We start from the raw sequence: 27,066 nt of genomic DNA on the forward strand, positions 1-27,066 counted from the left end.
GTGAGCTCAATAATGGTTGTGTCAGAAGTCTGCTTTGCACTTGAAGATCCTTTGCCTGTTTTGTTTCAGATCATGTCTTTCCCAAATAAGACTTTTTTGTTTAAAATAAATTGAGTGTTCTCCATATTATGATTCTTTTTGAGAGCTTAGATATAAGTGAAAAGTGAAAGGGAAGCATCGTGTCCGACTCTTTGCGACCGCATGGACTGTAGCCTAGCAGGCTCCTCCATCCATGGGGTTTTCCAGGCAAGACTACTGGAGTGGGGTGCCATTCCCTTCTCCAGGGGATCTTCCCGACCCAGGGATTGAACCCAGGTCATCTGCATTGCAGGCAGATGCCTTACTGTCTGGGCCACCAGGGAAGCCCTTTAGATATAAGGTGCATCCTTATTTTTGGAAGACTTGCTATACATTTAGTTCATGTTCGGGATACAGATACTCCTAGCACTAGAGTGGGGAGGGAGTCAAGTTTGGTCTTTAAGCCAAGATCATATGCAACAACACAACCATCATAATGATGAAAATATATAGGGGACGATAAAGACCTTCGTGTGTGTGTTCTTTTCTTTTCTATTTTTTTAGTTAAAAATTTTTATTGAGGTATTGTTGATTTACAATGTTGTATTAGTTTCTGGTATACAGCAAAGTGATACAGTATTAGATATGTAATGTGTGCACAATATTATATATTTGCTGTTGTTCAGTCTCTCAAGTGTATTATATATAGAGAGATGGATATTCTTTTTTGAATTCTTTCCCTTTATAGATTAGTATAAGATATTAACTATAGTTTCCTGTGTTATAAACTAGGACCTTATGGTTTACTATTTTATATATGGTAATGTGTATCTCTTAATCCCAAACTCCTAATTTGTGCCTCCCTCCTTGCCCCCTTTCCCCTTGGGTAACCATAAGTTCTCTATGTCTGTGAATCCATTTGTTTTGTGAATAAGTTAGTCTATTTATGTCATTTTTTGCGATTCTACAAATAGGTGATATCTTTGACTTCCTTCACTTAGTCTGATGTCCATACTACGTCCATACTCCACGTCCATCCATGTCGCCGCACACGGCATTATTCCATGCTTTTCTTACGGCCGAGAAACATTCCATTGTACGTACGTAGCACCTCCTCTTTATCCATTCATCAGTCAGTGGACACTTACGTTGCTTACATGTTTTGGGTGTTGTCAATAGTGCTGCTATGAATGTTGGGTTCAGAGTTTGCTCTGAATTTATGCCCGAGAGTGGGATTGCTGGATCATATGGTAGCTCTATTTTTAGTTTTTTAAGGAACCTCCAGACGGTTCTCTGTCATGGCTTTACCAACCCAAATTCCCACCAACAGTGTAGGAGGGTGCTCTTTTCTTCACACCCTCTCCAGCATTTATGTTTGTGGACTTTTTGATCATGGCCATTCGGACTAGTGTGAGTTAACTGTACGTGTAGTTATGATTTTCGTTGGAGTTATGATTTTCATTTCTCTAATAATTAGTGATGTGAATCATCTCTTCATCCATATGTCTTCTTTAGAAACGTGTCTATGGAGGTCTTCTGTCCCAGAGCTTTTCGGTTGGTTGTTTGTTTTGCTTTTTGGCCATGCCGCGTGGCTTGTGGGATCTTGGTTCCCTGACCAGGAATTGAACTCAGGCCCAAGGCAATGAAAGTGCTGAGTCCTAATCACTGGACAGCCAGAGAATTCCCTGTGCTAGAGCTTTTAAAATCATTTCTGTTAGGAAATCTCTATGCTAAATGGATGCTAAAGCCTGTTACTAAGAAAATAAGCATTTCCAAAAATGATATAAATTGCATTGAGATTCACTGTTTGGTTTACTTGGCTGTCTTTGGGGTTTGGTCCAAAAAGAGCCATGTGCTACTTGTTCGGCAAGCCTTAAGGGACATCTAAGACAGCAGAGTTAATAACTGAAGTCTTACTCTCTATAAGAATAGCAGCATAGGTAATAGATAACCAAGCAAATTTAAGTCCTAAGGCCACAAATTATCTAAAAAATTTCAAAACAGTATGACAAAGGCTTATCATTTTATAAGTAGATGAGTACATGGCTTTAATATAGTATTTATTTTCATTTGATTGTATTGTAGACTTTCAATGACAGGAGAGGAATGAATTCTATGAAATAAAGAATTCCATAATTTCTGGGAGCTAAAGAATATAAACCTGGGACATTTGGTTCTGTTTCAAATTGGTAAACATGTCAAGATGTGGGAAACATTTCCCACTTTTCATCCCAAATGAAGATGTGAGTGAAAATATCTAACTTTGAGTAAGTAGCAAAATTTTCCTACTTGAATAGCATGTTATATTTTATTCTGTTCAGTTCAGTTGCTCAGTCGTATCCGACTCTTTGTGACCCCATGGACTGCAGCACGCCAGGCTTCCCTGTCCATCACCAACTCCTGGAGCTTACTCAAACTCATGTCCATCTAGTTGGTGATGCCATTCAACCGCCTCATCCTCAGTCTTCCCCTTCTCCTCCTGCCTTCAATCTTTCCCACATCAAGGTCTTTTCGAATGAGTCAATTCTTCACATCAGGTGGCCAAACTATTGGAGTTTCAGCTTCAGCATCAGTCCTTCCAATGAATATTCAGGACTGATTTCCTTTAGGATTGACTAGTTGGATCTCTTTGCTGTCCAAGGGACTCTCAAGTGTTGGACTTCTCCAACACCACAGCTCAAAAGCATCAATTCTTCATCTCTCAGCTTTCTTTATGGTCCAACTTTCACATCCACACATGACTACTGGAAAAACCATAGCTTTGACTAGATGGACCTTTGTTGGCAAAGTAATGTCTCTGCTTTTTAATGGGCTGTCCAAGTTGGTCATAGCTCTTCTTCCAAGGAGCAAGCATCTTTTAAGATGATATTTTATCATATGTACTAAAAGATGATATTTTATTACATGCATTTTATACTCTTTTAACAGAACATAGACAGAAATAATGTATTTAAGCAAAGCAATCATGAGGTTAAATTAACTCATAAACATGCTTAGAAAAATATTTTCATGCATAACTGCTGTGGACTCAGTTATGTATCTGCCAAGATTGTATATTGATGTCCTTATTCCGAATGTGATAGTGTTTGCAGATGGAGCCTTTGGGAGGTAATTAGGATTAGATGAGCTGTAAGGGTGGCCACTCGTGAGGGGTCAGGGCCCTTGTAAGAAGAGACATCATCAAGTTGCTTCTGTCTCTGTACCATCTGAGGCCACAGTACGAAGGCGACCGTCTGTCTTTAAGTTGGAAAGAGGGCCCTCACCAGGGAACTGAATTGGCTGACATGTTGATTTTGGATTTCTAGTTATGACCAACCTAGATAGCATATTCAAAAGCAGAGACATTACTTTACCAACAAAGGTTCGTCTAGTCAAGGCTATGGCTTTTCCTATGGTCATGTATGGATGTGAGAGCTGGACCATAAAGAAGGCTGAGCACTAAAGAATTGATGCTTTTGAACTGTGGTGTTGGAGAAGACTCTTGAGAGTCCCTTGGACTGCAAGGAGATCCAACCAGTCCATTCTAAAGGAGATCAGTCCTGGGTGTTCTTTGGAAGGACTGATGCAAAAGCTGAAACTTCAGTACTTTGGCCACCTCATGAGAAGAGTTGACTCATTGGAAAAGACTCTGATGCTGGGAGGGATTGGGGGCAAGAGGAGAAGGGGACAACAGAGGATGAGATGGCTGGATGGCATCACTGACTCAATAGACGTGAGTCTGAGTGAACTCCGGGAGTTGGTGATGGACAGGGAGGCCTGGTGTGCTGCGATTCATGGGGTCTTAAAGATTCGGACACGACTGAGCGACTGATCTGATCTGATCTGATCTGATCCTCTATAACTATAAGAAACTAATCTTTTTTAATATTTTATTTATTGACTTCCTATTGAAATTAAAGCTAATTTACAATGTTGTATTAATTACTGGTGTACAGCAAAGTGACTCAGTTATACATACATATATATGTGTGTACATTAAAAAATTCTTTTTCATCCTGGTTTATCATAGGATATTGAATATAGTTCTCTGAGCTGTACAGTAGGAACTTGTGGTTTATCAGTCTTATATATAACAGCTTACATCTGCTAACCTCAACCTCTCACTCCATCTCTCTCCCCCTTGGCACCCACCTGTCTGTTCTTCTCGAGGTGTGTGATTCTGTTTCTGTTTAATAGATAGCCTCCTTTGTGTCATATTTTAGATTCCACATATAAATGATATTTTATGGTATTTTTTTTTGACTTCACTTTTGTATGATAATCTCTAGTTGCATCCATATTGCTGCAAATGGCATTATTTCATTGTTTTTATGGCCAAGTAGCATTCCATCGTATTTATGTACCACATCGTTATTCATTCATTTGTCACTGGACATTGATGTGGTTTCCGTGTCTTGGCTATTGTGAATAGAGTTGAACATTGCAGGGCCTGTATCTCTGAATTATAGTTTTGTCTGAATATATGGCCAGGAGTTGGATTGCTGGATCATATGGTAATTCTATTTTTCGTTTTCTATTCTATCTGTTTCAATACATCCTGCAGACTAAATATCCCTCACAAATGTGAAACAGTCTACATGACGCAACTTAGCAATACCTTCCTCATGCTGTTCAGACAATCAGATCCTTTACTTAGACTACTGTTAACATCAATCACAATGTCTTAGAGTGCATTTCAGGAACACATTAAACAAACTATCAGAATTTTGAAAATAAACTTTGAAAGTAGTAGATGTGGCATGTTATGGTAATCATGGGTCATTTTAAAGGTGAACATGGTTACTTTTTCATAGATCAGTTAAAAGTGAACTTGGTTCTCACGGATCCATGGTTGGTAACTAATGGTCAAATGTTGCTGTTGTGATTGTATACAACTTTATTTGTCTTATTAGAGTAAGGTCTTGCTATCTTTAGAATGACTGTGGAGTAGTGATTGGAAAATGAGAGTCAGCTATCCACAGTGCTTGATTTTGTACTGTAGTTAAAAATAATCTTATTAAAATCAGCTAATTAAAAATAAATATTTGTAGTTTATGATAGAGCAGTTCAATTGAATATTGTTCTATGTATGCTTCAGTCCAGTTCAGTTCAGTCGCTCAGTCATGTCTGACTCTTTGCGACCCCATGAACCGCAGCACGCCAGGCCTCCCTGTCCATCACCAACTCCCGGAGTTCACTCAGACGCACGTCCATCGAGTCAGTGATGCCATCCAGCCATCTTATCCTCTGTCGTCACCTTCTCCTCCTGCCCCCAATCCCTCCCAGATTCAGAGTCTTTTCCAATGAGTCAACTCTTCGCATGAGGTGGCCAAAGTACTGGAGTTTCAGCTTTTGCATCATTCCTTCCAAAGAAATCCCAGGGCTGATCTCCTTCAGAATGGACCGGTTGGATCTCCTTGCAGTCCAAGGGACTCTCAAGAGTCTTCTCCAACACCACAGTTCAAAAACATCAGTTCTTCAGTGCTCAGCCTTCTTCACAGTCCAACTCTCACATCCATACATGACCACAGGAAAAATCATAGCCTTGACTAGACGAACCTTTGTTGGTAAAGTAATGTCTCTGCTTTTGAATATGCTATCTAGGTTGGTCATAACTTTCCTTCCAAGGAGCAAGCGTCTTTTAATTTCACGGCTGTGGTCAAAATCTGCAGTGATTTTGGAGCCCAGAAAAATAAAGTCTGACACTGTTTCCACTGTTTCCCCATCTATTTGCCATGAAGTGATGGGACTGGATGCCATGATCTTCGTTTTCTGAATGTTGAGCTTTAGGCCAACTTTTTCACTCTCCACTTTCACTTTCATTAAGAGGCTTTTGAGTTCCTCTTCACTTTCTGCCATAAGGGTGGTGTCATCTGCATATCTGAGGTTATTGATATTTCTCCTGGAAATCTTGATTCCAGCTTGTGCTTCTTCCAGTCCAGCGTTTCTCATAATGTATTCTGCATACAAGTTAAATAAGCAGGGTGACAATATACAGCCTTGACGTACTCCTTTTCCTACTTGGAACCAGTCTGTTGTTCCATGTCCAGTTATAACTGTTGCTTCCTGACCTGCATGCAGATTTCTCAAGAGGCAGGTCAGGTGGTCTGGTATTCCCATCTCTTTCAGAATTTTCCACAGTTTATTGTGATCCACACAGTCAAAGGCTTTGGCATAGTCAATAAAGCAGAAATAGATGTTTTTCTGGAACTCTCTTGCTTTTTCCAGGATTGAGGGGATGTTGGCAATTTGATCTCTGGTTCCTCTGCCTTTTCTAAAATCAGCATGAACATCAGGAAGTTCACAGTTCACATGTTGCTGAAGCCTGGCTTGGAGAATTTTGAGCATTACTTTACTAGCGTGTGAGATGAGTGCAATTGTGTGGTAGTTTAAGCATTCTTTGGCATTGCCTTTCTTTGGGATTGGAATGAAAACTGACCTTTTCCAGTCCTGTGGCCACTGCTGAGTTCTCCAAATTTGCTGGCATATTGAGTGCAGCACTTTCACAGCATCATCTTTCAGGATTTGAAATAGCTCAACTGGAATTCCATCACCTCCACTAGCTTTGTTCATAGTGATGCTTTCTAAGGCCCACTTGACTTCCCATTCCAGGATGTCTGGCTCTAGGTCAGTGATCACACCATCGTGATTATCTGGGTTGTGAAGATCTTTTTTGTACAGTTCTTCTGTGTCTTCTGTTCTTGCCATCTCTTCTTAATATCTTCTGCTTCTGTTAGGTCCATACCATTTCTCTTCTTTATTGAGCCCATTTTTGCATGAAATGTTCCCTTGGTATCTCTAATTTTCTTGAAGAGATCTTTAGTCTTTCCCATTCTGTTGTTTTCCTCTATTTTTTTTGCATTGATCGCTGAAGAAGGCTTTCTTATCTCTTCTTGCTATTCTTTGGAACTCTGCATTCAGATGCTTATATCTTTCCTTTTCTCCTTTGCTTTTCGTTTCTCTTCTTTTCACAGCTATTTGTAAGGCCTCCCCAGAGAGCCATTTTGCTTTTTTGCATTTCTTTTCCATGGGGATGGTCTTTATCCCTGTCTCCTGTACAATGTCATGAACCTCATTCCATAATTCATCAGGCATTCTATCTATCAGATCTAGGCCCTTAAATCTATTTCTCACTTCCACTGTGATTTGATTTAGGTCATACCTGAATGGTCTAGTGGTTTTCCCTACTTCCTTCAATTTAAGTCTGAATTTGGCAGTAAGGAGTTCATGGTCTGAGCCACAGTCAGCTCCTGGTCTTGTTTTTGCTGACTGTATAGAGCTTCTCCATCTTTGGCTGCAAAGAATATAATCAATCTGATTTCGGTGTTGACCATCTAGTGATGTCCATGTGTAGAGTCTTCTCTTGTGTTGTTGGAAGTGGGTGTTTGTTATGACCGATGCATTTTGTTGGCAAAACTCTATTAGTCTTTGCCCTGCTTCATTCTGTATTCCAAAGCCAAATTTGCCTGTTACCCTAGGTGTTTCTTGACTTCTTACTTTTGCATTCCAGTCCCCTATAATGAAAAGGACATATTTTTTGGGTGTTAGTTCTAAAAGGTCTTGTAGGTCTTCATAGAACCGTTCAACTTCAGCTTCTTCAGCGTTACTGGTTGGGGCATAGACTTGGATTACTGTAATATTGAATGGTTTACCTTGGAAACGAACAGAGATCATTCTGTCGTTTTTGAGATTGCATCCAAGTGAACTGCTCTATCATAAACCACAAATATTTATTTTTAATTAGCTGATTTTAATAAGATTATTTTTAACTACAGTACAAAATCAAGCATTGTGGATAGCTGACTCTCATTTTCCAATCACTACTCCACAGTCATTCTAAAGATAGTAAGACCTTACTCTAATAAGACAATAAATAAAGTTGTATACAATCACAACAGCAACATTTGACCATTAGTTACCAACCATGGATCCGTGACAACCAAGTTCACTTTTAACTGACCTGTGAAAAAGCTTATTTTAAATAAAAGTGCTTGTGTCATTCTAATGGTCTATATCATTTATCTACTAGCATATTAAAATAATGTAACAAATTCTTAGCAGCTTGAAAGAACACATCTGTTATCTTATTGTTTCTGGAGTCTGCGTGTTGCTTTCCTGGCTTCTCTGCAATGCTGCCATCAAGGGCAGTTGACCAGTGTTGGGATATCATCTGAACGCTTGCCTGAGGAAGGGTCTGCTTCTTGGTCCATTTCCTAATAGTTCACTTCGCACCAGGGGCTTCCTTCAGCACTAGAGGCTGCCCAGAACTCCCTGCCATATGGGCTTCTCCAGCTCGTCTGTTTGCTCTCTCAAAGCCAGCTAGCGAGACAGAAACTCCAGCAAAGCAGGTGCTGTAATCTAATGTAAGAGTCATGTAATCACTCATATTTTCTTACCTTTCTTGTGTTCTGTTGGTAGAAGCAAGTCACATGTCCCAGCTATCTTCACGCAGGCAGATCTTGCAAGGCAGGTAGCCTGGGAGCTGTCTTAGAGTCTTCCTGAAACTTTCTGGGAGACATTTCCAACTTTTAATGAAAGCAATATAATCATGAGAAATTAAAAAAATAGATATTAACCTTATAATATCATATAAAATGCACTATGTATTTCATCATTGCCTCCAGCATTGATTAGAATTGATTTGTCCATATAGTCAAGGCTGTGGTTTTTCCAGGAGTCATGTATGGATGTGAGAGTTGGTCCATAAAGAGGGCTGAGTGCCGAAGAATTGATGCTTTCAAATTGTGCTGGAGAAAACTCTTGAGAGTCCCTTGGAGTGCAGTGAGATCAAACCAGTCAATTCTAAAGGAAATTAACCTTGAATATTCATTGGAAGGACTGTTGCTGAAGCTGAAGCCCCAGTCCTTTGGCCACCTGATGCGAAGAGCTGACTCATTGAAAAAGACTGATTCTGGGAAAGATTGAAGGCAAAAGGAAAAAGGGGCGGCAGAGGATGAGATGCTTAGATGGCATCACTGACTCAATGCACTTGAATTTAAACAAACTCTGGGAGATAGTGAAGGATAGAGGAGCCTGGCATGCTGCAGTCCATGGGGTCACTAAGAGTCAGTCAGTATAGACTGAACAACAATTGAGTAAAAATGTTTCTTGTCCATATTTTGTTTTTCAAAATAGATGAAATTAAGAGCTTAGTCTTCTAAGACTCCCTGAATCAGTTTTCATCCAACATAGCCTGCCTTCTCCTAAATGAAGCCGAAGGTAGCTTGTGACAGTTTAAAGGATGTCAGTACTGATACTAATCTGATTATAAAATGTGTACCCCTTTGAAGCTCCCTGTTTGAGCCTCTCTGCTTCTTACACCTGCCTGTTAGCTCTCGTATGAAAGTCACTCAGTCATGTCTGACTCTTTGCAACCCCATAGACTGTATAGCCTGCCAGGCTTCTCTGTCTATAGAATCCTCAAGGCAAAAATACTGGAGTGGAGCCATTCCCTTCTCCAGGGAATCTTCCCAACCCAGGGGTCAAACCCAGGTCTCCTGTATTGCTGGTGGATTCTTTACCATCTGAGCCACCAGGAAGCGTCCCCTATGTACTGATGCTCAGACATGGTCCTTGGAGTTGGCACTGCTGTCCATGGAAGACGCTTCTTGTGATATATTTCACAGCAAAATGGACAACCAGCTCTCTGGGGACACTGTGGACATCCTGGAGTCTGCTAGTGCACCCTGGAGCTTATCCTGGAGTCTCAACTTGTGGGCTCATTGTGCAGCCCCAGAGCGGTCCACATCTGCCTTCTAGGGATCGATGGTGATCTGTTACCTGCCTGAATCTACATGCTGGACCACACGTGGATGGGTGTCTGCAGTCTGTGTTTTATTAACTGGCTTGCTTCTGATGGGCCTACACAGTAGAGAGCTGAGTGTCTGAGCAAAGTACATCGTAGGCAAATGCTCCTCCTATTTTCAGGTACATAACGCAGGTTTACAATTTCTACATCATCCTGAAACATTGCAAAAGATCGAAGGATTGATCTGACCAGTTTTAGAAGGGCTTGAAGATATAGAACAAAGCTACTATCACCAGGGAAAAAAACAAGACCTGTATGTCATCAGCTGTCTGGACCTTTCCACGTGGTAATGCCTGTATGCTTGTCCCATTCTCACTTGAAAGGAGAAGCACTGATTTTTAATGTTCCCTTCTTCTTTTGTATTTTATATCAAAAACTTGTCCTATGACCCTTTCAAAACATGTCATCCTTCTATTGAGTTGACCAAAAAGTTCATTTAGGATTTTCTGTAAAATGTTATGGAGAAATCTGAAAGAAGTTTGGCCAACCAAGTATATTAGAGGATATCAGATGGCTGTTTCTTATTTATTTATTTTTTTTCTGGAAAAGTTGCCAGGAGAAAAAAGTGTCATGGTAAAATGTCATGGTAGGCATAGAATGAGTCTTCACAGTTGTAGAACACAGAGGAAGAACAAAATGCCCAGACAGCTAGATTTTCTAGACCTGAAACTGGCCTTAAAGAAACTAATGTAAACATATCACTTCATTTGGTAGATGAAACAGCAAAGCCGAGAAAGGTCAAGTGGTAGACACTGCCTCATAGAACAGATGGACCCTGGCTTTTATAAACAGTGCTGCTATGAACACTGAGGGTACGTGGGTCTTTTTCAATGAACCTATTTGCAGGGAAGGAAAGGAGACACCGAGGTAGAGAGTAGACTTGTGGACACAGTAGGGGAGGGAGAAGGTGGGATGAATGGAGACAGGAACATCAATCAGCACGCGTCCGGATCGGGTACAAGACGGATCAGTGGTGAGAAGCTGCTCTTGTAGCCCAGGGAGTCCAGTCTGGTGCTCTGTGATGACCTGGAGGGGTGGGATGGGGCAACAGGGGGGAAGCTGGGGACGGAGTGGGTGTATACATAATCATGGCTGATTTGTGTTGTTGTATGGCAGAAACCAACACAATATTGTAAAAATGAAAGAAAAAAATGATGAACCCCAATCCTCTAGACTTTTTCCCTTTGTCCTAATGATAGAAATAGTGAGCACCAGCTTTGAGTTAGGAAGCTGGCATGCATAGTTTTGAAAGCTCATGCCCTTCCTTTAACCTGATGCTATTGTATGGGAAACCACTCAGGAAAGTTAAAAAGCAAAACAAAAAGCCACGTTCCTGCTAAGCAGGTAGAAAGTAGTGTCAGCCTTTGAACTTGAGGAGGGTGCCGCTTCTGGTCCATCAGGGAGCCTTTGCCCAACTTTTCTTAAAGCAGATGGAGCAGGTTGTAGATTCAGTCAGGCACAGCCATTCAACCATTATGCATGGTGGTGTCTTTTTATTATTATTGTGTTTTTTTAAAAACAACTCGGAAATTTCTGGGCCACAGTTTGTACTTTCAGGAATTGAACTTAGAAGCAGCAGGTTTTTAGCACAAACAGGGAGACCAATTATTTTCCCAAAGCTCTGAAATAGAGGCATAGTTGGGCTAATTTGTTAGGATTGATTCAGAAAATTTAGGAGGTAACAGTATTAAGACTCTGGAAGCTTTCAGCGTCCTGGGGGCTTTGAGGCATGTTCAAGACGAAGGATGTTTCCATGGGGAGATGAAAGGCCAGTTGGGTCTCTTTGTAGAATAGCCTGAACAGGCTTCTTCTGAGGGTTTCTCTGTTTGATCCTGTTCTCCTTCAGTGAGGCAGGCCTCTCTGTTGTCATTTAAACACCTCATTGAAAGGCAGTTCTAAATGGTTTTAAAAATGAGGTCTGGTGAGGTCCAAAACTCCTTGAAGTTCCCCCAGCGCTGGGTTTTCCCCATGGCTTTGAATCACAGTGTTTATTTTTAAAGCCTTTTGTGGTTCGACCCTTCTGGTTTGTTATTGCAGCTGGACCCACTTAGTCCTCGCCCGGCTCCTCCAGCCTGTTTGTGGTTTGGGGTACCATTTGGCCGCCCTAGGACTGGGCTGAGGGCTCAGGAGGCCAAGACCACGGCCACATCTGTTTTCTGTTAGCTCCCAAAGTCACAGGTGTCCCTAATTGGGCTCTGCTCTCTCACCAGAAATGGCTCTCTTTTCTTCTCCCCTCTCTGTGTTCTCCTTACATTGCCTTGAAAATAGGGGGTTTCATTTTCTTGTTTTGTTATGTTTTGGTCTCGGCTTCCAATTACTCCCTCTTCTTCCCCAGGCAAATCCCGACTCTCACCTTCACCCAGATCCCCAATGCTTGTCTTTACAGAAGGAGTTGTTTTCAGTGGATTGTAGAAGAGAGATTAAACTTCCCAGGAAGGCCTAGTGCGGCCAGGACACGTGTTTTTCTCCCTGGCACAGCCAAGGACAGAGCAGCTCTTTGTTGAGTTGGGTAACAAGGAGCTCAAACCCTGCTGAAAGATGAAGCTGATGAGTGGAAACCTCTTCAGGGAACCCAGAAAGATTTACTTTAATTAGAATTTATGCCCCAGTCTAAGGCCTGCAACTGCCGTCTTCTTGGAAACGAAAAGCTGACTGCTGCTGAAACTGGCAGACCAAGGCTTGGTTCTTTCTACACACCTACTTTGGTTGTCCTCAGATTCTTTTGATCACATTCTTCCCTCAGTGCTTTCTGTGTTTGAGTTTCTCTAGATAATGTGTACATACCCTTCTGACTCACTCACATTCTAGAAGGGTCTTCTGAAAGTTTTAGTCCAATATTGACTATTTCTCTGCTTTTCAGCTCTGAATTTTGGTAGTGCTCAAGCCTTCCTTTCATGTTGCCACTGGATCTTTTTAAAACTCAGTTAACATCTATACGCATGTCCTTATTTTAGCATGTAGTATTTGGAGAGATCAGGGAATTTTTAGAACCAGCTTTGGCTGGAAAGCCAGATGGAATAGTCATTTTAAAAATTCTCACAATTTCTTATTACAAGATTGCTTGATCCCAATTTGAAACCCGTTTCCTGTCCTGGCCCGTTCATGTTGGCACACTGACTCCCAGTCTCAAGGACTAAGCCCACGATACGCTAACTAACCAGGGAACTCCTTGAGAGGTGTGGTTAGTTTGCAATAACCACAGCCTCAGGTATGGGCGAGATATAGTCCTGTCTGAGGCTGGTGAAATAAAAATTCAGGTGTCTGACTCATATCCATAATTCTTAGGTTTGAGTTATTTCTAGGTCATTCTGATTTTCTCTATGAATGCATTTGTGGAATGGACCGACATATTTTTGTGATCATTGTTGAAAGTACCCTTTCTGAACTTGGGAAATGGTATAGGCATCATTTTATTATGAGCCATTTCTGTTACTTTTGGTCTCTTTCTATTGACAATTCCCAGTGTAGAGGTGAAGGTGGGGAAAGATGCTCAGTGTTCTTTTTTTCCCTCATTATAAAAGGAAGTCAATCATTCCAAAAGGTGGTAATTATAATTCTTAATACTGTAATAAAAGGGGAGAGGTGTCTAGAGGCAAAAGCCTGTAAAACCATAAAGAAACAAGCAAGTAATGGCTTTGGGCCTTTTTATTTCATGGCCTTTATGGATCGCCTTGCCTGTTTTGTTTTTTGATGTTAAAGGTCTCAATGTACTTTGTAGCGTGGTGACAGTTGAATTAAGATGGTCATGGACTAGGAGAACAAAACAGAAACTGTACTCTCTGTTCTGTACCAGCTTAACTTTTTCTCCTTTACACGTTGAGCAGCAAGAAAATACTCCCCTGTTTGATATACCACGGATGAGAATATGTCAGAGGGCCAGCATGACGTGTTTGGAAGTTCAAGTTAATAGCCTCGGCTGTCAGGACTCTCTTATCTCAAGTGTAATGAGGCACAATCAACTCTTTAGACTGTAGTCATACCTTAAATCAAGGGAGCAAGGATCACTGTCTGCTGTGGAAGATGGGGATCTGGTTCACATTATGCACTGAGAGCTATGAGGGGCCCTGCCAGCCAAAGCTGGAGCCACCATGCGGCAAGCAAATGACCTTGGCCACCGGCCCGTCATCCCTGGTGCCCTGAATTGTCCAGATGTCTGTTTCTGAGGGGTCTAATTGTCACTCCAGGATGACTTCAGAAAGATTAGTGCCAGACAGCCAGGCACCGGGGTCTCCCACAGTTTGCTGCCAGCACCATGAGTTCTGGGCTCCTTGGAAGCTAGAGGGCTGGTAGTTGGCTTCTTGGGAACAATCAGGTAGCTTGTGTCTCTGGAGTTCCTATTGTCTGACCCCTCATCTCCCTGTCGAGGTGGCCCCTTCTCTGTGTGACATGCTCATGCCGAACTGCCGCCCACCTGCATGTCAGCCAGTGCCTGACATTCCTGAGGACAGCTGGGACTTGGTGAGGGGGGTCAGGCTGTTGCTCGTGACCTTCAATATTTAGTCCATCCTCCTGGAGTATGGGTTTCCCTGATGGCTCAGTAGTATAGAAGAATCAATACAATGCAGGAGACTCGGGTTCAATCTCTGCGTCGAGGAGATCCCTTGGAGGAGGTAATGGGAACCCACTCCAGTATTCTTGCCTAAAAAATCCCATGGACAGAGGAACCTGGCGGGCTACAGTCCATGGGGTTGCAAAGAGTTGGACATGACTGAGCACACAGCACAACTCATGGTACTCACGACATGTAAGTTCATTGGGAACCCTCAATTAATCGGTTTCTAAATCCTTGCTTCTGGGGCACACACAGGGTTAGGTTCCTGTGAGCCTCTGGTCACAAAGTCTTCATCAACTTCTGAATAAAGAACATTTTATTCATATTTCTTTGAAATCACCTTATTTAACATATAATTGATTCCTTACCTTTGAACTTAAAGCCAACAGAACATTTTGCGTTTACAAATAAATGTTAGCCAGTAGGCATAGAATTCGCAAATGCAGAATCTGTAAATGTGGAGTCAAGAAAGAGCAGAGCATTGACTCCATTTTCTTCTTCTTTCATGAATATCAGTTACTATAGGAAAGAAGACATGTCTGCATTTGTCCAACTCCATTTGTACTCTGAATCTTATAGGTACGAAGGAGATGTTTAAGCTCCTCTCAGGAAGCAGGATTCTTTGTGCATCCCTATGTCCTTGGCAGTGGCCATATCACTGGTGGAAAACTTCCCAACCTCTGAAGCAGCTCTCAGACATTCCTGCTTCCTGATGGAATTAGACCTCTTTGGAAGCTTTCCTGCCAGTCCTGACGCCCGTGTTTTTTCTGAACATGAGTGCTTCTGCTTTGACCTGGAGAAGAACAGTGGTGTTAGAGCTTTAGTGATCAACAGCACCCTGAACTAACAAGCTGGGTGAGGTCACACTGGGCATGTCTCCCTAGCAAGTAACAACAGAGGTTAGTTTGCATCTCGTTTCTCTTTGTAAATTTGGCTTCGGGAGAGTTGCCGGGAAGGTAAAGGAAGTTTCCCTTCTGGTTAAGGGATGCGGGCTGATTTCTGGGAGCCCATTGTGATCTTCAAACAGGACTCTGAAGCTTCCTTCTGAAACACAGTGCCAACCTCCATGCCTTGTTGGGAGCCATAGAGGTCCAGGCTGGAATAATTTGGGGGGATGCTCTTCTGCTTGTGGGATCGTGTATCAGCATGTGGGATGGATTGCTGGCTGAGATGCCACAGAGGTTTCTCCCTGAGCACTAACATCTGTTGACAAGCCAAGGACAGTTATGAAATTCCCGCCCAGCATCTTGCTCTGGGAAGTGTGAGGCTCCTCCATTAGCTATGTGTCTGTCACAGCAAATTGAAACCAAGGAGGAGGGGCTCCCTCTGGTGATCTCAGCAGGAATGCAGACCGTCTCCTGAGCAGTGCCAATTCCCCAAGTGAAGGTCCTTGAGGGAGGGATGCTCACGTCATTGTAGCTTCTCTGCCTGTCCTTTCTTTAAAGGTCTGTTGTAGCCATAAGGAGCACAGTAGGGCCTGGAGGGCTGACAGATGGAAAAGATAGTGGTGGGAAAGGTGAAACAGGGAGTCAGGGGAAGAGTGTGTTTCTATTGACAGTTGATCCTTTGATGACAGATGGACTAGGTGTAGGACTGAAACCGTTCAATTATTCAGATTTCTGCTATGATTATTTTCTTCATTCTATGAGGACTTCCCTGGTGGCTCAGGGGTAAATAATCCACCTGGAATGCAGGAGATCCAGGCTCAATCCCTGGGTTGGAAAGATCCCCTGGAGAAGGGCATGGCAACCCACCCCAGTATTGTTGCCTGGAGAATCCCATGGACAGAGGAGGCTGGAGGGCTACAGTCCATGAGGTCACAAAGAGTAGGACACAATTGAATGACGATCACTTTTGCTTTCTTTTCACCATACAGTTCAGATAAAACCAACCTCGTTTTTTGGTGTCCAAGTAACCAACCTCGTTGCTTGGTGTCCACACCTTGTCAGGTGCCTTGTCTGAGAAGCAGACTTCCCGTCTGCCATCCTTGGCCAGGTGAAGACAACAATGATGGGATCATTGGCCTCTCCCAAGGTCCATAGTGGAGGGAAATCATGAGACCTGGGCCTTTCTCATCTCAGGATGGTTATGAACAATTTGCATCTGTTTAGCTTCTGTTAAAACACCCTATGTCCCCCAGAATATGAAACTGCTGCTGCTGCTGCTGTCTTTTCAGTCGTGTCCGACTCTGTGCAACCCCATAGACGGCAGCCCACCAGGCTTCCCCGTCCCTGGGATTCTCCAGGCAAGAACACTGGAGTGGGTTGCCATTTCCTTCTCCAATACAGGAAAGTGAAAAGTGAAGGGGAAGTCACTTAGTCATGTCCGACTCTTTGCGATCCCATGGGCTGCAGCCTACCAGGCTCCTCCATCCATGGGATTTTCCAGGCAAGAGTACTGGAGTGGGGTGCCATTGCCTTCTCCGAATATGAAACTAAGAGAGACCTAATGTGAAGAGGGTGAGGAGTTCATCGAGTAAGGTGGATAAAGACCGTGCCATTACATCAGGTTATGGTTTGACACTTTACTTAGGAGTCTTTGAGACAAGCAGCTATCACCAACATTTCAGGCCACTGTTCTGATTTATAGCTTCTTTTTAACAATATTTGGAAAGGGAGTTTGACTTGAGAAATTGTCAGCAATGCACAGCCTGCCCCGTCTTCCCAGTGCTATCTGAAACATGTGACAAAGTAAACGGCCAGCAGAGCAAGGTGTTTTGTTCTAAGAATAATAACGGGTCTTATCACCTCTCCCCACAATGCTATCAGCTTTCCATGTGATTGAGGGGTTCTGTTTATGGTTTAATTTCCCTAATGTTCACAGTGATGCCTGCATTGATAGGACAGTCCTTAATTAGACCGTAGTTCCTCTGATGAAACATGTGAGGAGAGAGAGAGAGAGAGAGATTTTGCACGAGCACTGTGCTGAGGTGCTGGCTGTCTGCTGGTCCAAGAGAAGGGACCTGATATGACAAGAATGTCTTATTTTAAAACCTGAGCATATAGTTTGCAAAAAAATCCCAAAGCAAAGACAGGTCTGTGTTCTGTTGTCACTTGATTTTATTTTCTGTATCACTGTTGTGTCATCTTCACTGGAGTCATACAGACTTTTCTTTAAAGCTGGATTCGGTTGTTGGGCTTATTACTCTCATGGAATAGCATCACTTCCATAAGCCTGAAAAGTGATTGATGGGAATTGTAAATATGAATGGAGTCAAAAAATGTAACACTGAGATTAAAATGCACATTGTAAATTCAAGCATAAAATGTCCCTAAGAACAGATTGATTTTTCTGGTGCTATGTTGTCAAAGATGCTTTTAAGTTTTCAGCTGGGTAAAGCATGTCATAATTTCATGTTCAAGGTGGCCAGAGCATGTCCATGTTTTCTAAAGATCAAATCAGTCAATATTAAAGGAAATCTGTCCTTAATATTTATTGTAAGGACTGATGCTGAAACTGAAGCTCCAATATTTTGGTCACTTGATGCGAAGAACTGACTCATTAGAATAAGACCCTCACGCTGGGAAAGCTTGAAGGCAGGAGGAGAAGGGGACGACAGAGGATGAGATGGTTGAAAGGCATCACCGACTTGATGGACATGAGTTTGAGCAAGCTCCAGGAGTTGGTGATGGACAGGGAAGCCTGGTGTGCTGCAGTCCACGGGGTCTCAAAGAGTCAGACATGACCAAGTGACTGAACTGAACCTGAATTGACATGGAAAACTAAGAGGGTGAAAGAGAGCTGCTGAAAACTTTCTTACTCTGCAAGGAGATCAAACCAGTCAATCCTAAAGGAAATCAGTCTTGAATATTCATTGGAAGGTCTGATGCTGAAGTTGAAGCTCCAATACTTTGGCCACCTGATGCAAAGAGCTGACTCATTGGAAAAGACCCTGATGCTGGGAAAGATTGAGGGTAAGAGGAGAAGGGGGCGACAGAGGATGAGATGATTGGATGGAATCACTGACTCATTGGACATGAGTTTGGGCAGACTCTAAGAGATAGTGGAGGACAGGGGAGCCTGCTGTGCTGCAGTCCATGGGGTCTCAAAGAGTTGGACAGAACTTAGCCACTGAACAACAACAACATTCTGCAATTAACTGGAGAGAAGGGTCAAACCAGCTGAAGTTCAAGTACATTCAGGACAGTGCCTGGGTGAAGGGGCCTGAAGCTCTGATGATAGAAATGAAGTCCAAGAACTTTGATCTTGTTTTAATTAATCATTGAAGACTTGCTACATAGGAAACATTCCAGTCTAAATGAGCATCATTAGTTCAGAACTTGGAGTAATTTTTCCTTGGCAGTTCAACTGATGGCTGTGGAAAGTGGGTTACCTAAAGGAATTATCAGTATGAACATTCCACGTATAAAGATAATGTTTATATCATTTAAGGAAGGGCATTTTCCTGGCTCTCACTGATGGTCCCTTGTTCGACCTTGTTCTCTTGTCTGGCTTCTGTTCCTGTGAGCAGCTGTCCCTTCGGGGGGTATCTCTGAGCATCTAGAGAGATTTTGGCGGGTGTGGAGGCAACTCCCTCAGGGAGTCTGCAGAAGGACCCTTGTGTATGTTTTAGTCAGTTTAATAGACAAGGACAGAGCCATTTTGGCTTCTTTGCCCTGAGAAGTCTAGGATAAAGTCTGGATTTTACAATTGCTTGAACAGGATGTAAAAAAGGGGGACTCAGATCTGTATGAGTAGCATCAGAAAGGTGTCTCCTTCTAAAGAAAGGTGGAAGGAGGACTTTATTTTGAGCAGAGATGGGATCAAGGCATTCCTCAAGCCTCTGGTCCAGGAAGGCGTGACTCCCTTCCCACAGGACTTTCTCTCCCGCACAGTTACCACCCACCAACTCCTACCTGGGCACCTGCTCGACGCCTGGCAACAGACCTGGAGGACAGCATCTCAGTCCCCCCAAGGTTTGATTTGCTCTGTTTTTCTGGATGATTTTGACTGATACCAGATTGGATAATGTGATGTTAAGAGGGAAAAGTGTCTCCAGAAGCTGACTTTAGGATTATGCCCTCTGGGTCCACGGGTCCATTATCATTTACACAAACTTGGAAGTAGAGTGGAGGAAACCTCATGAAATGTTTGCCTGGGCTCTGGGACTCAGAGTTGAATAGGACAGAATGATAGCCCTTGATAGAGGAAGCAGACAAATTCCAGAGGGTGATATGAGATAACTGGAGGCAGGCACTGGGTGTCCTGCTCACAGAGAACAGGGGACTACATCCCATGGGGACACATGTGGATTTCAGAGAGCCTGGCGGGATGCAGCAACAGCGCTTAGAACGACTGGCTTGAGTGATGAGGTCAAGCCAACAAGATAGAATTGGAAAGGGTGAGAAATACAGAGGTCTGGATTTAGATTCATAAATATACTTCATAGGTACCACAAGGAGGGCAGGTACTGTCTCAGCAGCTAGTAAAATCAAAAGAAAAAAAAAAAAAAAAAACCAATGCCCATGGTCAGTTTCATACTTACCGTCCAATAGAGGAGGGGTTTGTCTTGAGATTTTATGAAAGTGAAAGTGAAGTCGCTCAGTCATGTCTGACACTTTTTGACCCCATGGACAGTAGCCTACCAAGCTCCGCCATCCATGGGATTTTCCAGGCAAGAATACTGGAGTGGGCTGCCATTTCCTTCTCCAGGGGATCTTCCTGACCCAGGGATCGAACCCAGGTCTCCTGCAATGCAGACAGACGCTTTACCTTCTGAGCCACCAGGAAAAGGAAACCCAAACCCAGCCCATGGTTGGGACAGAGAAAAGGGACAGGGGAATAGCCACGGGGTGGTTTGTATGTGTCAGGCATGGCCTGGATCATGCTCTCTGTGCTGGCAGAGCTTGTCAGTGGAAAATAACGGAATACAATTTTGTAAAATACCATCTGCCTTTTAAACTGGTCTTGTTTTCTTTATGCTTCGTCCAGCGAAGCAGGGCTTGTATTGAATGCAGTGAGGAGTGATGGATTGTGTCTTCTTTAATCATCAGTAAGCTCAGAAATTTCCCGATTATTCAGCATCCCTCCCCCAGGTCTGATAGTTTGGTTCATGATGGTCAAGGATGAGGAAAGGGATATAGGTAGAAGGGGGCCCTTAAGTCAAGGTCCTGGGTTGACATTTCGAAGGGTGCCTGTTGCAGAGAGAATGGAGGAAGCATCTTTGATTCATACAAAAAGGGTGTCTTTTTACAGCAGGTTTGCATCAGGACACGCCCGACCTTCTGGTTATGTTTAGCAAGTCCGATTTGATCAGATCTTGTCCTTGCTGGAGGCTGCAGGATGGGCAGAAAGGCTTCATGACTAATCGAAGGCAGCTGACACGGTTGTTTTTAAACGTTAGTGAAACTGCGTTGGTTCTTCCTGGGGAGGAAGTTTCAGTACAGTTCGTGCTGAAACGGGTGGCATGACTCATTGCCAAACGCAAAGAAAAGAAAATCTTTTTATTCCCCCACATGTGTACACACTCTAAACACAGCCGGGTTTACAGGAAGGTAAGACACCATCTGGTTCAATGCGTAGTAGCCTATTTCTTATTTTTATCACTGATTTATACTGAGAGGATGACAAATAGAACAGAAGTAGGTTTTGGGTTATACAACACACCCAGCGATTCATATGGTGTTAAGCCTGCTGTTGTCTCAAAAGCAAGAAACAAATGCATCTCTGAGAAACTTCACCTGTTGCCGGAACAAAGAGACGAGTCTTGGAGCCCACCTTTGACCGTGGAAGACCCGATAGGTCACTGGGACTGATTTCAACAGGTTTTAAACGCCCATTTATTCTTCATGCCTTTGGAGAAATGAAAGGATTTCACTGCACTTTCTGGGTTTAAGCCAAAAAACAAGGGCATAATTTCACTTTTAATTCAAAACACAATTTGTCCCAGATCACTGTTATCTCATGTAAAACAGCAGCATTAAAGTCTGGACACATATTAATAAAATAAATGAAGGTATTGAGAAGCTAGAACTGACACAGCCCAGCATGCATATTGAATTGGCTTGTGTGGGTTTGTTCTAATCCGATTGGGACATCTTTCCATTTCTCTACTGAATTGGTGAGAGAGCATCCTTTGTAGCTAGAGACTTCTAAAAAGCTTCTATCTGTTCGTTTTTTCAGAAGATAGTTTTCTGAGTGATTTATCCCATTGCCATTTCACTAACAATTCGCTGTGATTTTCACAGTCTGCCGTCTTTCCAGGCACAAATCCCGTCTTCTCCTTCATGCACATGCTTGAGACCTTTGCCTTAGTTCAGCTTCCTCCTGGGAAGGTTTTGGGGCCAGTTGTGAATTTAATCTGTGATAAACAGTGCCCTCTTCCTAAGGAATGACCAAAGAGCTAGTTTAAGAACCCAAACCTATCCCTGTTTGCTTTAATGGGAAGTAACAGCAATAGTTTAATTTTTTAGCCTTAAATCTTGATCTTAGAATTGAATCTCAAATTTCAATCTCGAGTTGGATCTTGAGTCCCTTTTGTGTGTGCGAGCGACTGCTTACAGGGCAAGTCTTGTTGAATGTGTTGTTCTGAATAAATAGGAATTGAGAGACCACATTTTTCCGAAAGCCTCAGACATCCTTCTCTTTCTGGGTCCTGAGATTCTAGTCTACAAAGGACAGATCAATTTAGCTGTCAAAATGAAAGCCGAGAGGCCAATTGCCCATGCAAATTAAACACTTGTGCAAGCGCTTCAAAATTGCCTGCCTGAAAAGTGAGGCTGCCCTTTGAAAATTTGGCACATGGTGGCAGAAAGAAGAAAGTAGCCCCTATTCAGGGACATTGGCGTCCTTAGAGAGCTGATCTTAGAAACTGCTCATTTTGAGCAGTCGCTTAGTTTTGGGCAACATTTTTGCTTGAATAAGGATGTCATTTTTGCCCTCTCTTTCCCTTTCTTCCCATGCCTCCTGGAAGCTCAGAACACATCTCATCATCAGGTGTAGGAACAGAGGCATAGGAAGTGTTTTTTTATGCTGGCTTTGTTTCAGTTACTGAGGCAGTGTATTTGTTCTAGGGTCAGCAGTTCCTACCAGCTTTAAATACTCACCAAAGGATGATCTACTGGAAGCCAAAATGAAAACCAGTCAGGTTTCTTTTTTCCCAAATGTTGTTAGGATTAGTCAACACTTTGAGAAATGAAATATCCAATTTCCGCCTTCTGTCTTCTGTAGGTCTCAGCTGTGTCTAATATTTGTAAACCATCACATTCCACCGTGACAACTATCTGATGGACAGAGGAGCCTCGTGGTGGATCCGGGTGTGAAGGCTCTGACAGGATGCTTATATCGGTTTCTTGTGCATCTTACTCCTTGGGTGTCACTTTCAGAAGTGCCTTCTCTTCTGTTCCAGGAGGTAGGGTTTACCTCTGCTGGTCTCAGGGCTAGATGATTGTGTCATGAAATAACCAAGACGTGAGGTCCTGTGTTCCCACCTGAGGACCCACTGTCCTTGAAGCTTCAGCCATTGCTAGGGCTGAAGGTCTCCCGGTGTTCCTACTCTGGCCCAAAGACAGCCAGAGATTTAAAGAAGCAAAACTGTGACGTTCGTTACTTGTCTTTTCTAAATGTAGGTGAGATAATTATGAAAGAGGTTTTTTTTACTAAATGGTCTTGATCAAGAAATGGCATTATTTGTACGAAAACAAATTGGCTGGTTACTAAAGAAATTGTTTCTGATTTGGGGGAAGCCAGAGGGTGAATTCCTTGAGGACAGGACCCTTCCACATGACTAGGGAGTTGCGTGTGTCCCTCAACTTTGATGCAGCAAAGTGTCTGATTGGCCGTGTAGAGTGATGTGGGAAGTAAGGCAGAGCATCTATTTGCTCCTCAGTCTCCCACCCAGCACCCATTCTCTGGTTTCCTTCCTTGTTTTCCTCGACAAACTTGAGCACCAGGCCAGCTTCCCGTCTGTGATCCTCTCTGCCCTCTGGTCCTGCTTCCCAGTCTTAGCAGAGCTGCTTTCAGCTTCCAGGCCTTGACTCGTTCATTCGATAGTAGTACCTCCCTTTCGTCCCATTTCACAGCATTTGGTGAATTGTGTAGCAGACAAATCTTGTGTGAGCTCTGGAGAACAGAATCTTGCTTTATCTACTAACCACCCGCCATGCAAGGCCAGAGCGGGACGCTGTGTGTGGTGGTTCGGGATGTCTCTCAATGAAGCTGTGAAATTCTCGGAACTTGGGAATCCCTAGCCCAGCCGCTTACAGGTTTTCTGAGCTTGCACCTGTGGTGCTTCTTTCCATGACTCTGCTAAACATCCTTACGACACCAGGCGGTCCTGCCCATTGCCACCTTATTTCCTGTAATTTTACTGTGGTTACTCTGGTGCTATTTCTAAATGGAGCTCTTTAGATTGGCCTGAAATTTTAATTTCTCTCTTGTATCTTTAGGATACAAAACCACTGCTCGGCTGACCTTTTGGTTCTAGGAAAACATTTCAATCCACCTTTTTTTCCTCACTCTAAGCCACATGGGGAAGTTTGCATATTTTAGCAGAAAATCGTGTTCTCAAGGGTGTGCTCCTATATGCTCAGTTGCTCAGTTGTGTCCGACTCTTTGCAACCCAATGGACTGTACCCCACCAGACTCCTCTGTCCATGGAATTTTCCAGGTAAGAATGCCGGAGTGGGTTGCCATTTCCTTCTCTAGGCGGTTCTTCCAGGTCCAGGAATTGAACCCGAATCTCCTACGTTGACAATAGATTCTTTACCACTGAGCCATCTGGGAGGCTTCTGATGGATACTTAGTGCTAATTGATGTTTAAATTGTACACATGTACTTTAATTTAGAGATGATTTTATGAACTTGTGAAGGTGGCTACAGGTACCACTTCTAGGATAGGTTTCTTCTTTGTGAATCAGAGTGTAACAGGGGTCACCCTGCACGTGTGCTCACATTGGCAGCTTTTTCCATGGCCAGGCCCTAATTAAGAATCATGAGGCAGAGCACTTAGGAGCTGTTTCTACTATAGTTGATTTTCAGCTAAAGGAAAATATGGAATTGAGTCAAATGGAGACATTTGTGTTTTAATAAAACATAAGCAATTTCTTATTTAATGAGTCATTATAATAAATAACCACTTAAAAATACTCCAACTTCAGTCTGAAATGACCCTCTGAGACTTTGTAGCTTCTTTACCTTTGGAATTGTTTCTCAGTTTTCTAGAAAATACGTCAGTGAGTTAGTTTATACATCAACTAATTTATGACCTCACTGAGGGAGGAGAGCCCAGCATCCAGGCCTACAGGGGCTGATATTGGTGACTTTAGCTTAGCCTATTCAAGGTCACTGCTTTGTTGCTGTGGTTTCCAAGCCTGCGCCTACACTGCTCGGCACACGTGGGTGTCCTGTAGGATGGTGTATATTCCTTTACAGCAGCAGTCCTCAACCTTTTCATCACCAAGGACTGGTTTCATGGAAGACAGTTTTTCCATGGACCAGGGGTGGAGGGGGATGGTTTTGGGATGATTCAAGCACAGTCAGGTTCGTGCTCCTACGAGAATCTAATGCCACTGCTGATATGACAGGAGGCAGAACTCAGACAGTAATGCAAGTGATGGAGAGCCGCTGTAAATATAGATGAAACTTCATGTACTCACCTCCTGTTCTGCAGCCTGGTTCAATATTGGTCCATGGCACAGGGGTTGAGGACTCCTGCTTTAGAGGGTGGCACACCTATCCAGACAAGGGTTGACCCTCCAGAGTAGGAGGTCCTGATGGTGTCTGTTTGGCTATCATGGGCTAGAGTGGTAAAATGTCTTTTTCACTGTTGATGTAACTGCAAGCATAGTTAAAACCTTTCAGGGCGTGTGTCCCGAATCCTGATATTGGAACTAGTTTATTGTTTAGATTTCAGATTCTAAAGGGCATTCTATTGTCCCCCAAGACTGTGTGAACTCTGTCTGGGCATTCTGTCCCTTGAGTGTTGCCTTTTCACAAGGAAGGGCCTCGCTTTTAGGTCTGAGGTTGAGCCTGGCACGTCTGGCTGTCCAGGATGCAGGCTGTCCCCACCTGGATTCAGCAGGAAAGTTCACCTCCTGCAGTATTTGTTGTGTGGTCCTGTCAACAATTCTGGATTCTTTCAATGTCCTATTTGGCCTCCATCATTTTTGCCTTTTAAGAGGATAGCTGTTCTCTGTAGGTGTGACCCTTAGATGTCTTAGCTAAGGGGCTACATCAGCTAATTTATGATCTCACTGAGGGAGGATGGGAGAACTCAGCCTTCAGACCTAATTATCACTCTCTCATTTTTAACTTAATTCTGACACATGGGAATCTTTAAGAATTGCTGGACATTCATGGCAGTAACCAGTGGGCCTATCCAACTGTATCAGTTAAATTTTGATTAAGAGATAACCAAATGGAAAAAAATTTTTGTACTAACTGTAAAATAGATCAAGAGAGGAAGTTACTGTATTCAAGTTGTTTAGTCAAGAAGTCCCAGCTAACACATTTGTTGCCCCACCCAAAGGAGATATTACTGGTGTTGTGAGAAAGGAATTGGCCACTCCTAGGAATTTTTCCTGGGCCGAGTATGCCTTCTTACCTTGGGGAGAGCTCCCTTCCTCCCTTTTTGGCCTTGAAGATTTACAGCTGCCTCTCCTCCTTTCCAAAGGATGAAGTCACAGACTTTCAAAGGCTCAGCTGGGACCTCAGGGGGTCAGTGATGCCGCAGTGCAGGAGTGCACCTGGGCTGTGGATGCCTTCCGGGGCAATTCTGAATATTTTACTTTGGATTGCCCCCTCCCTTCCCATGAAGATGCCTAATGGAGGCAGAGAGCCTCATGGAAAGACATTGTCACCTAGCCATTGTCCTCTGGCCTCTGAACCTCAGGACTTTCAAATGGCATTTCAACAGATAGAAAATTATATAAATTTCCAGATGCTGTAATCCAGTTGTCCTTCTGCAGGCAGATGGCCTTTAGATAATCACTAAGTAGACGGTATGGGAATCATTGCATAGGGGGACAGCCAGAATGTTTCAGAATGTTCTGGAAGCTTCTTCTCCCCCTGTTCTTGTCATCATTCTCAGCTGCTGCCCAAGCGTTCATGCTGGGATAGGCATGTTCAGTCACTCAGTCATGTCTGACTCCTTGCCCCCCCGTGGACTGTAGCCCACCAGCCTCCTCTGTTCATGGAATTTTCCAGGCAAGAATACTGGAATGGGTTGCTATTCACTACTGCAGGGGATCTTCCCTACTCAGGAATCGAACCTTCGTCTTTTGTGTCTCCTGCATTGGCAGGCGGATTCTTTACCACTTTGCCACCTGGGAAACCCTGGGATAGGCAACCTCAGTGTGTTTGAGGTTTATGGCAGCCAGAAGCTATGGACTGTGTGAGTAGAAGGAAACTTGGACAACAGGACAAGCACGAGCCCCAAAATGTAGTAGCTGAAGTAGGAGACATCCTTAACTAGTAATGGAGAAATTTCTTTTTTGAATAAGAAATGGAAAGTAACGCATTTCTTTAATTTCTGTTGTACATGGTTCTGCGGAAGCTCGTGCTTCGCAGTCATCTTTCATCACATATGTGTTAAGCTTTTAGGATTTTCTTTAAATTTGTTTTAGTAATGTGAATTATTTTTATGGTTTACAATTTCCTTTAGAAAAAAGCTTCATATTTTGCATCAAATAAATTAATATGTAAATAAAAACACAAGTTCTGAATCTAGTATAGTTTATTGTATACCTTCTGACTTCATCTCCTCTTTTTG

At 43.1% G+C, this 27,066-nt stretch overlaps 1 protein-coding gene across 3 annotated transcripts in view; it reads left to right on the forward strand.

Annotated features, from left to right (window-relative positions):
* SEMA5A (semaphorin 5A) overlaps positions 1 to 27,066 on the forward strand; it is a 568,430-nt gene that overhangs the window by 108,953 nt on the left and 432,411 nt on the right. The window lies entirely within an intron of this gene.

The sequence above is a fragment of the Bos taurus genome, chromosome 20 (genome assembly GCF_002263795.3).
Source record: "Bos taurus isolate L1 Dominette 01449 registration number 42190680 breed Hereford chromosome 20, ARS-UCD2.0, whole genome shotgun sequence".
Classification (NCBI taxonomy): Eukaryota; Metazoa; Chordata; class Mammalia; order Artiodactyla; family Bovidae; genus Bos; species Bos taurus.